The sequence below is a fragment of the Alligator mississippiensis genome, chromosome 11 (assembly GCF_030867095.1).
Source record: "Alligator mississippiensis isolate rAllMis1 chromosome 11, rAllMis1, whole genome shotgun sequence".
Lineage (NCBI taxonomy): Eukaryota > Metazoa > Chordata > Crocodylia > Alligatoridae > Alligator > Alligator mississippiensis.
Genome location: NC_081834.1, coordinates 74,657,507 through 74,666,576, shown reverse-complemented (window position 1 = coordinate 74,666,576; position 9,070 = coordinate 74,657,507). Strand labels below are relative to the sequence as shown.

General features: G+C 43.3%; 1 pseudogene; it reads right to left on the bottom strand.

Moving 5' to 3' along the window:
- Positions 1–6,377: 6,377 nt before the first annotated feature.
- LOC132243957 (leucine-rich repeat transmembrane neuronal protein 4-like) lies at positions 6,378–8,117 on the bottom strand (annotated as a pseudogene).
- Between the last annotated feature and the right edge of the window lie 953 nt (positions 8,118–9,070).

Here is a 9,070-nt window from a genome sequence, read left to right as displayed (position 1 = left end):
CCTCTTCTCCATTTCCTGTTTTCTCTGTGCTACAGGATCCTGTAAAGACAAGTCCTCACCATGTCCACATCAGTGGCTCCACTGAAGTCAAGGGCACATGAGGAATTAGGACATTCGACTCCAAGATCTTTGGGCCAGAGTGTGTCCTAACATGAACCTTATACAGAACAATACATGCTGTCAGGGCTCAATAATTAACTAATAAATGGCACTAATACTGACACTTCCTTTCCAAAATAGTCTTACAGGGAACAGATCTATAGATTCTTAACAGGTTTTTTGACATTACAGTCCTTCAGTGCTTTATCTCCTCCTACTGATGAAAGGAGAAGGTGGATGACCATAATATAATGCAACCGTTTTAGCATGTATGAATGGAAGTAATGACTGCCTTATTTTTGACCCCAATGAAAACGCTTGGGAACATCAGGCACGGGATGCTGTCCTGTCTGAACAGGCAGCCTCATTTGCCAAATGTTGAGAAGTGGTTAGATTAAAAAGTGAACCTGTAAAAGTGGCAACTTAAGGTTCATGTCAGTGATATCTTGAACGGTTTTGCTTCAGCTTCTCAATTTACAGGGAAAAAAGATCACTTTTTAGTTTGTTGGAGGTGCTGTTATTCTTGTTATTTTATAGCTTTGATCCTGAAAAGCAGTAAGCCAGCAAACTTCCACTTGAAGGAAGCAAACATCTTTGTAGCAGGACCCCATCCCAACACACAGAGGCATGGTGCAGATCAGTATACATGAGTGATAGTATACTTTGGTTGATAAAAAGAATTGCCGTTTAAGTGCGGTCTGAGCACTCATCCAAATAAGTGAGAAAAATGCAGGTTGCATACCAGCCCATACGCAAGACAAAGACCAAACTAAAGGAGCTGCAGTTGGCTAATAGAAGAACAAGAGCCAAAATCATAAGCATGCCGTTATTTAGCAAGGCTTGCCAATAGACTAAATAGAATATGACGAACCAGGTGCAGTGATTATGACACCACCGGATGCCAGTGGATTTACACCCTTTTACAACAAGGCTGAATTTGGCTTTATACCTGCATTCAAGAGAGTCATTCAGAAAGCCCAGTTTGTAAATGCAGTCATATAACTTGCTTCTGTCGCTCTCTTATTTGCAAAGTCATGCCCTGGTTCACTGAAGCTCTTTAAATGCTAAATGCGCACACTGCTTTAAGTAGGTGACAGGTCTCCCTGAAGTATTTGGGGCTACTTATATGATCGAGTGCCGTCCTGAGCTGGAATCTAAGATGCACTGCTTCAATTCTTGTTTGCCAGAAGAAAACAGGGGGGGGGGGGGGGGGGGTTAGGTATAAAATGTTGCTAGGCCCTTTTAACCACAAAATCCACGCTGTGAAAACAACAGGGGCATCCTACACAGCCCTTAGGAATCATCAACTATCTCTAATTTCCATTGATAAAACATTCAGGAACCTTCCACTGGTTATAAATGGAAAGGTGAGTTAAATAATCCTTTCTTCCCTGCTGCCCGCACATTTTTCAAACCATGAGATGGTCACTTTTGCCTCTGAAAAAATAATAGATAGGAAGGACTTTTGAAGACAGGCAATGATTTATAAAAAGACAAAGTGGAATCAATAAAAACTTGAGCCACTTCAGTGTGTCCTTAAAAAAATATTTGCGACCCTGACCTTACTTTGCCTCTAAATCTTTCTTGTGTGTGAAAGCTGAGCATGGGAACAATGAATGAGCCAGTCGGGACTGCTGAAAGACGGCCCTGAGTTACGTGTCTCTCTCACAAATACGAGTCCTCTCAGACTATGTCTGTCTGACTACATCAATTATTAATACTGTTATGTTCCACTTCCCCTTTTCCCCAGTTATGAAACTTTCTTTTGCTGAAGATACCGAGGAAGATTCTTTTCCAATTGATAAGTGCTGTACAGAGCATGTCTGTCCTTTTACAAGTTGAACCTGGTAGCTATAGGGATGAAAAAATGTTAAATCCAAGCTGAAGATAGTAGGGGCTTATGGATGTTACATGAGTCTTCAATGATCAAGTGCTTTAATGTCTTTTCTAGTCTTCTCTACTAATAGCCAAGGTATACTAAATCATCATGGAAATAGAGGGTCAACTTTCCAGGAGGTGCATAGACAACCTGTGGTCTCAATCCAGCAGATATTTATACACGGGCTTAACTTTATTCACATGAACAGACACACTGAAGCAAATATTTATTATTTAGTACTTGCATTACAGTAGGGGCTGGAGACATCAATGCCGCACTGTGCTAGGTGCTGTACAAGCAGTCATGGAAAGGCAGGTCCTTCCCCCAAGAAATTACCCATCAAATATCAACTGGCAGACAACACGCTAGCAAACAGAGGGAAATAGGGGAAATAATCCTCAGCATGAAAAGTAAAGGTGACAGAACACCAGCTGGCAGCCATGCTCATGCCTTTGGTAGACACCAGGAAGATGGGAGTTTTATGGAGAGATCTGAGAAGGCGACTGTTTGAGTAAATAAAATTAACTTGACTGTATGTGCCTGCAAATGTGTGACCCGTGGTGACCATGTGAAGTCGGTCGGTCCCTTCAACTGTTGAAAGAAAAAAACAAGACTCTTCCCCTAGTACAAATCTAGAATAGCTGCACTGATGTCGGCAAAGTTACTGTAGGTTCAGAGTGGTGGGAGAGGGGAGAATCCCCCTGAGGAGTCTAATCTGGTGAATTCTATCCAAGTGCTTGTCCAAAGTTAAGACTACAGGACAGATGCATACATCTGCACTTCTCCAATGCACCGATGAAATTCATAGAGTCCTAGATGCTGGGGTCGGACGGGACCTCAAAGAATCAAGTTCGACCCCCTGCCCGGGCAGGAAAGAGCACTGGGTCAGATGCCCCCAGACAGATGCCTATCCAGCCTTGTCTTAAAGACCCCCAGGACAGGGGAGAGCACCACCTCCCTTGGAAGCCCATTCCAAATTTTGGCCACCCTTACCGTGAAGAAGCTTTTCCTGATGTCCAGCCTAAATCTGCTCTGTCAGTTTGTGACCATTGCTCCTTGTTACCCCAAGAGGCACCCTGGAGAACAGAGCATCTCTGATCCCTTGCTGTGTCCCCCTAATCAATTTGTAGGCGGCCACATGATCACCTCCCAGCTTTCTCTTGCAGAGGCTGAAGAGGTCGAGGTCCCTCATGAGTCTCTCCTCATAGGGCTTTTCCTGTAAGCCCCTAACCATACAAGCAGCCTCCTCTGGACCCACAAGTCTATCAACATCCTTCTTAAAGTGCAGTGCCCAAAACTGGATGCAGTGCTCCTATTGTGGTCTGACCAATGCTGCATAGAGGGGAAGTATCACCTCCTTCGATCTATTCATTGTGCATCTGCTGGATATACTTGCACCCTAGGTGCAGCACTCTGCATTGGTCCTTGTTGTACTGCATCCTATTGTGTACTGCCCACTTGTCCAACCTGTCCAGGTCTGCCTGCAATCGTTCCCTACCCTCCAGAGTGTGCCCTTCACCCCACAATTTAGTATTGTCCACAAACTTGGACAGAGTACACTTCACACCCACATCCAAGTCACTGATGAAGACATTGAAGACTACAGGTCCAAGGACCGAACTCTGCGGGACTCCACTGCCCACATCCTTCTAGGTCGATAGCAACCCATCTACACCACTCTCTGGGTGCAACCGCTAAGCTAATTTGCCACCCGCCAGACCGTGTAAACATCTATGTCACAGTCTCTTAAATTTATTTATGAGAATGGGATGAGACACCATATGGAAGCCCTTGCTAAAATCCGAGAAAACGACATCCACCTCTACTCCTGTGTCTAAGCATTTTGTGAACCTGTCATAAAACGAAACCAGATTGGTCAGGTATCATCTACCTGCTACAAATCCATGCTGCTTTTCCTGCTGAATTGATTTTTCCGCTGGGCTCCCACAAATATGATTCTTCATCATTTTTTCAAAGACCTTTCCAAGGATGGAGGTGGCACATGTAATTTGTAGGAATTACAGGGCCAGATTTCAGCTCAGGTACACAGACATACTAATGCAGGTCATGGAACTGTGCTGACTTGCAACTAGTAATTTAGCTAATACTATGGATTGCCCTGTCCTTCTTAAGATTGCATCAGAGTCCATTTAAATGCCAATTTCTGATTAAATTATATTACATTTCCTTTATTGTGCTCTTTGCTACTTGCATCTGAACTTGTATCATTTGTGAGCACACTAATCTTCAGCTACCCCAGCTTTCTAAATCCACAAGAAAGACTTGAACATTTACTGTTAAAGGCCATCTTGCACGTGTACAAATGGTCTTAAAACCTTACTTGAATGATCTTTCTTTGCAAGGCAATCGGTCATAAACAGATGCTCAGACTTTGTCTTCCCAGCAGATGACCTTTACAGCAGCATCACCATGGCCTGAAGTCTCATTATTGTTAATCTCAGATTAAGATCACTATAGGTCTGGAGAAAGTATGCAATGTAAACCCCCTTATTTACTACCCTGTGGTAAAACACACACCTTTTTATTCAATTGCCATGATCACACACCAATTAGAGATATTTTCAAACCTTAAATAACTTCAGACATATAGCATCTCCTGTGTCTCTTAGTGGTCATGCCACTCAGATACTGGATTTTGACTCATTCTTTAGAGATGCGATTCTCCTCCGCGTTGTGCTGGTGTAAATCAAAGGGAATCTCACTGAAGCTAATGGAGCTACACTGGATTTAAAAACCAAACCAAACCCAGGAGTGACAAGAGAAGGAGGTCTTGGGGGTCGCATTGATACCAAGGCAAACCCAGAGTAATCCCACTGAGTTGTTTTTTTTTTTTCTGTACCACTGCTGACAGCAATACCATACCTTAATTCACACTACTTCTGGTGGCAATGGCAAGGATATGCAAGGTCCCTTGATTTCAGCAGGGATATTGCTTTAAGCAAGTTAAACACAAAGCACACACTTCTACTTTTTATCAGAGCAAACATGTTCCAAAAGTGACTGGTGCTTTTGGGTGCCCAAATTCATGTATCTTAAAGGGTCCTGATCTTCAGAAAAGTGCTCAAAAGATCAGGTCCTGGGAAAGGATCTCCAGTTGGTCACTCAAAATCAGTTGTTACACTTAACCAATCTTGACCTTACATTTTAGCATATCTGAACGTCAAAGACACTGTCCAAGCCCTAACCTAGTTTAAACCCAACCTGCGGAAGTCATTGAGAATTCCCAGGATGGGAAGGAGCCACAACAGGCTGTTCATGTTTCCCATTAGGATGCTTACAGTGATAAGAAAAGCCAAGTCTAACCTGGCTTTAACACCACAGCAGCACATGCACAATGTCACATAAGCAGAAAGTCAGTTGCCCAAAGAAGTCTTTGTTGAAATGGCATAACACAAATCCATTTATTTACCATGTATAAATGGGCCGTGGGATCTAAAGTACAACCCTTTCTTATTTATTAATGTCCTAATGATTACAAAATTACAGCTCAACATATACACATGCGTATATGCTCCACACACACACACACACATGCTCCCCAATGACTGCCAGTTTTTTACTTACACTTATAGAGCCAAAACGACACCTCATGTGAAAGGGTGCAACTCTGAGCTACATCCCCTTCTGCCATCTCTTGGTCTCTCAACTGAAACTTTACAGCAAAACACACCAAACCAGGCATTTCCAAATGTTACTTTTGACTTCTGCCCTACTTTAGGACCCAAGTTCAGGCAAGTCCATAAACAAGAGCTCCCATCCATCCTGATTCAGCAGAGCACTCAAGTGAGTTAAGCCAGTGCTTAAGTCTCATTGTGCTCAATTATATTCCTGAACTGCAGACGGAATATGGAAAAGAGAAACAGCATCATCTTTTTTAACCCCTGTCAAATAGGTTGGAGAAGCTGCCAGATGTAATACTGACCCTACTATACAGATTTCCCCCCACCCAAGCATTCTACTCCGTGTTGCCTAGAACAGCAGGTGCCTTAATCACCTCCCAGTTACACCAGCGCACATGATCATTGACTCCCATAAACAGTCCCGGATTTAGGGTTAAACTAAATAAGCTGCACTTTAGGGCCTCACAATATGAGGGGCCTCTAAATAAGAAAAAGAAAACTGACTCAATGTCAAGTTTTATAATAGGCAGTTGGTAAATAAAGGAGATAAAGGAGATATGGGAAAATGACTCTCTAAATGTGGACATTTTTGTCCTTATGTGACAAAAGTATACATACATTGGATTATTTTCATTGTATGCAGCCTCTAAAGACGGACATAGTTTAGGGCCTCAGCATGTCATAATCTGGCACTGCCCATAAAGCAACTGGTGTAAAACGGGTCCCGGCAAGAGGAAATTCAGGCTCTAGATGTGTTTAACATGGCTATTTATTCCAACTTTATCTCATCCTCGGATGAACCTCTTTCAAGTCTGCACTGTTGAAAATAACCACCGTCACTTCCCTGACAGTTGTCATTTAATTAAATAACCTTTCCCACTGAGCACTCCCAAAAGCACAAAGGCTCATTAAACTTTCTAGCGATTATAATCGCCACAAAAGCTTCAAACATTTACCTCTCCTTCCCAGCTGCTGAAATGGTTTTAGGAGGATCGGGGTTCATACCTTACATTCCCTGGAGCCACAGACAGTGTACGCGCAGGGTCCAGATCCATTAACGGATACACCCATGGTTGGCTTGTAGTCCACATAATACTCCTGCAAAGGGGAGTTCATTTGCCTTTCAGACTCTGTGGCCGTTTTTCTGCGCCTCTTCATAAGAGAGTGCTGCTGGAGTTGTTTCACGCTGGCTGGGTAGCACTTCCACGACATGTAGATAACCAACAAAATCATAGCCACTGAAAGAAAGAGGGCCACGCACCCAGCAACGATTTTGTGAAAGGAAACATGCTCGTACTCCCGTTCCACACCAGGTGCCGGCAGGTCCGGAGAAGGACGTGGCATAATGGAGGTTGGCCGATTACTTTCCAGTTTAGAAAGGGTAGGTTTGGGAATAAAAAGTGGCCTCTGGGGCATTTTAGGTGCCTGGTATGAACTTTCAGTAACCACCACCTGGATTTCAGTGCATATATTATATGTTTCCACAGCATCATTCACCTTCTCCCCATGCATGTGCTTAGGGCCCACACATATCATACTGCTTTATTCCCCTTGAAATTCTTAAGCCAAGTAAAGAGAGGGCAAATGGTTTGAGTACATTCCCACAGATTTCCAGACAGAGAGATCTGTATTAGTGAAAGCCATGTATCGATGGTCTCCTGAGAGACGCTGGTGAGTTTGTTGGCATCCAGGTTCAGCTTGTGCAGGTTGGGCAGGCATCAGAACATCCCAGGCTCTATTCCCATCTTGTCATTCCCCAATAAATCCAAGTCGTGCAAGGAGCTTCAAGTCCACGTAACCCTGGTCTAACAGACCGGATCCTATTCCACTGCAAATAAATGGATCGAAGGTTGAAGAGGTGTGGAAAGTGGGCCAAGCTGATCTTAGAAAACTGGTTGTGCTCTAGAGGCCAGCAAAAGCATTGCGGGACAGACTCCGCAGACAGTTGTAGCCCAAATCCAGAAAATCAAGGTTCCGGCAATCTTGAAAAACTCAGACTGGTCCCGTTTTCAGCGAGTTGGACTGCAAGTGCAAGAACAAGTGTTTGCGAAGGCCCTTAAACTGCTCCGACCGTAACACCTGCAGCTTGTTGTAAGAAAGGTCCAGGTTGCGGAGATTGGGGACCAGGTGAAATGTTTTGTTGTGCAGATGAGTAATTTTGTTGGAGCTTAAAATTAGTTCCCTCAGCCTTTGGATCCCCTGAAATGCATCCTCAGCCACGGAGCTGATGTCATTATGGTCAAGATAAAGGCAGATGAGCTGATTCAGGCCCCAAAACTGATTTGATTTAAGCTTCTGGATGCTGTTGTAGCACAGCGATAAGCCTTGAGATCCTCCAGAAATATTCCGAGGGATATCTCTGAATGCGTGAGATTCACAGTACACCATCACATCTGCAGTTCTTGGGGCAAGTGCGCTGAGCCGCAGTGAGCGTACCAGACAGCACCATAGGAAGTAGCACTAACACCACACTCATGCCTCTCAGCTGCTTCATTAAACAGAAACCTGCAATATTAAAAAGACGACAAATGTGCATTGTAAAACTATTAAAATAAATCACCAGGAGATTACTTATGTCAGCGGGGCTTCTACTGAGGCATTGGAGGTCCAGTGGATTTGGAGACAACCTGTTTGTCCCTTCCTGCATTGTTTGTAAATGCCTGTTATCATTTCACTTCCTAGCCTGCCTCCCCCTCCCCCCACATCACCACCACCACTGTGGTTATTCAATTACTTGTGTGTGATTTGTGATGCCAAAGATGGGCTGAGAGCCTGTCTGCTCTTCCCTTGATCTCATGTACATACACACACCGTGTAGCGGATATATCCTTATCACTGGATGCTGAGGTTTTAACAATGAATGTATCTGTCAAGTCACCGTTCTGAACTCACTGCAGGGTTCGATAGGAAACTCAGCCCCTGCTTTGGTAGTTCAACAAGAAGTAAAATATTTCTTAATAAGCCCAGCTGCTTGTAAATCTTTTCCAGCCTGCACCCCTCCCCCTTCCAAAAGAGTATAAAAAGGAGCTACAGTGAGCAGCTGACATAATACAGTTTGACCTACATTTAAAACATGCCTTTATTGCAAAATGAAAGAGTAGATGAAAGTCTTACTAACCAGCATTGAGGGATCTTTTTCATGTGGAAAAAAAAGCATGCATTGTAAACACACATACTATCATAAACCGTACATGTGTATTATCTATATTATGTAGCAGACGTAGGGGACCCCGATATCATGAGGATGCCTTCATTAATATACACATTTCACAACTTAATTTTCAAGGTCGCATTATATGTGCATTATATGGATGTAAACACATCTACTGATATTCAAATATCTATTATTTTGTATGTGTGTTATTTTGATGTACTGCATGTGCATACCTACATGTATGTGTGTATATATACACATGTACACACACATACACCTATATAGAAGTATGAGTAT